Source organism: Trichosurus vulpecula, chromosome 5 (assembly GCF_011100635.1).
Source record: "Trichosurus vulpecula isolate mTriVul1 chromosome 5, mTriVul1.pri, whole genome shotgun sequence".
Taxonomy (NCBI): Eukaryota; Metazoa; Chordata; class Mammalia; order Diprotodontia; family Phalangeridae; genus Trichosurus; species Trichosurus vulpecula.
The window spans coordinates 96946755-96949532 of NC_050577.1; the positions used below are offsets into that span (position 1 = coordinate 96946755).

The window sequence follows — 2778 nt, forward strand, 5'->3', positions numbered from 1 at the left end:
GAATTTCTAAGCCTAAGTTGGGGCTGCAAGGTAGCACAGTGGATTTAGTGCCAGGCATGGAATCAGGAAGACTCATCTTTCTGAGTACAAATCTGGCCTTAGTTACTTGCTGGCTATGTGACCCTGGGCAAGCCACAAACTGATTGCTTCAGTTTCCTCTTCTGTAAAATGAGCTGGAGAAGGAAATGGCTAAGCACTCTAGTATCTTTGCCAAGAAAACCCCAAATGGGGTTAAAAAGAGTTGGACATAACTGAAAAATGACTTAACAACAACCCTAAGTTATCTAGGACAGTGGACTATGACTCAGACATGAGGGTCAAGAAAAGACCTGTACAACTTGGAAGCAGGTAGGGTAGGGCAAGTTTGGCCTTGGAGGACAAAATGAAGCAAGGCAGAGACTAATTGAATTTTGTTAAGATAACTAGCTGGTCATAACAAACACTCCTTTTCCACAACCCAAAAGACTTTTCTACACAAGGACACCACCAAATGGTCAGTATCAAAATCAGACTGATTATGTACTTTTCAGCCAAAGGTGGAGAAGCTCTATACAGTCAGTTAAAACAATACCTATAGCTGACTGCTGATCAGGTCATGAGCTTCTTATTGCAAAATTCAGACTTAAGTGGAGGATAATAGGGAAAACCATCAGACTGTGTATAAGTATGACCTAAATAACATCCCTTATGAATATGAAGTGGAGGTGATGAATAGATCTAAGAGATTAGATCTGGTAGACAGAGTATCTGAAGAATTATGGACCAAGGTTTTCAATATTATACAGGAGGCAGCAACAAAAAATATTTCGAAGAAAAAGAATAGCAAAAAAACAAAACGGCTGTCTGATGAGGATTTACAAATAGCTGAGGAAAGAAGGAAAGCAAAAGGGAAGGACAAAAGGAAAGACATACCCAACTGAATGCAGAATTCCAGAGAATAGCAAGGAGACATAAGGGTTTTTTTTTAATGAGCAATGCATAGAAAAGGAAGAAAACAATAGAAGGGAAAAAACAAGAGAACTCTTCAAGAAAAGAGATATCAAGAGAAAGTTCCATGCAAAAACAGGCATGACAAAAGACAGAAATAGTAAGGACTTAATAGAAGCAGAAGAGTTTAATAAGAAGCAGCAGGAATACACACACACACACACACACACACAAAACTATATGAGAAAAATCTTAACGTCATAGATAACCATGAAGTTGGGATTATTGATCTGGAACCAGATATCCTAGAGAATAAAGTCAAGTGTGCCTTAGGAAGTATTACTAACAATAAGGCTAGTGGAGGTTATGGAGTTCCAGCTGAGCTATTTAAAACCCTAAAAGATGATGCTGTTAAAATGCTGTACTCAATATGTCAGCAAATTTGGAAAACACAAGTAGCCACTGGATTAGAAAAGATCAGTTTATGTCCCAATCTTAAAGAAGAGCAATACTGATATTTGGATTGCTGGGAAACCCAAAATGTCAGGGTACAGGCTGGTGTCCGCATGGAATGAATTCACATACTCAAACTGTCTTCCAGTCAAATGACAAGGTTTATTGTAACACCAATAGAAGGGGCAGGGTTCCCAGTGAACCTTTGACTGAAAGAGGTTACAGCTGATGTTTATACACAAAAGGGATAGTCAAAGGATTTGGATGAGATTAAGGAGCGGTAAGTATTCTGGGGCAGGCCAGGTGCAACAGTGAAAGAAATATCAAGTAGGCTAATTAGATGATGCATGTGGGATTAAGGAGTGCAAGTAGTCTGGAGTGGGCCAAGCAGACAGTGAAAGGAATGTCCAGTGAAATCTAGGTGGGATTGAAGAGTGGTCACTTATGCAAGTAGTCTGGGGTGGCACCAAGTGCAACAATTAAAGGAATGTCAAGTAAACTAATTAGGTAATCAAGTAGTCTGGGTTAGTGATCTGGGCTGTTGGAATGTATGGGAAAATTCAGGAATTGGGTTGTTTCTAGAGACATGGTCATTTTCTTTTAGACATCCAGATCCTATAACTCCACCAATACCAAGGAATGTTCAAATTACCAAACAATTGCATTTATTACACAAGCCAGCAAGGCTGTGCTTAAGATTCTGCAAGCTAGACTTCAGCAACATGTGAACCAAGAATTGCAAGAACAGCAGGTTGGTTTTAGAAAAGGCAGAGAAGCTCGAGACCAAATTACCAACATTCTTTGGATTATGGAGAAAACAAGGGAGTACCAGAAAAAACATCTACTTCTGCTTGACTGACTACACTAAAGCCTTTTTATTGTGTGGATCACAAAAAATGGGGCAAATCCTTAAAGAGATGGGAGTAGAAATCATCTCATTTGTCTCCTGAGGAATTTGTGTGTGGGACAAGAAACAACAGAATCAAACATGAAACAACTGATTGGTTTAAGACTGGAAAAGGAGTATGACAAGGCTGTATATTGTCACCTTGCTTATTTAACTTATATGCAGAGGACATCATGCATAATGTCAGGCTTCACAAATCAAAAGCTGGAATTAAGGTTGTTGTGAGAAATATCAACCAACTCAGGCATGTAGATGATACCACTTTGATGGCAGAAAGTGAAGAAGAATTAAGAAGGCTCTTGAGGGGAGCAAAAGAAGAGTGCAAAAGCTGGCTTGAAGCTTAACATAAAAAAAACACCACACACACAAAGATTTTGGCAAGTGGTCCCATCACTTCCTGGCAAAGAGAGGGAGAAGAAATGGAAGCACTCTCAGATTATATTTTCTTAGTCTCAACAATCATTGTAGATGGAGACCGCAACCATGAAATG

The 2778-nt window shown here is 39.3% G+C and overlaps 1 pseudogene; it reads left to right on the forward strand.

The window, feature by feature from the left end:
• The first annotated feature begins 310 nt into the window (after positions 1–310).
• LOC118850955 lies at positions 311–2307 on the forward strand (annotated as a pseudogene).
• Positions 2308–2778: the final 471 nt, after the last annotated feature.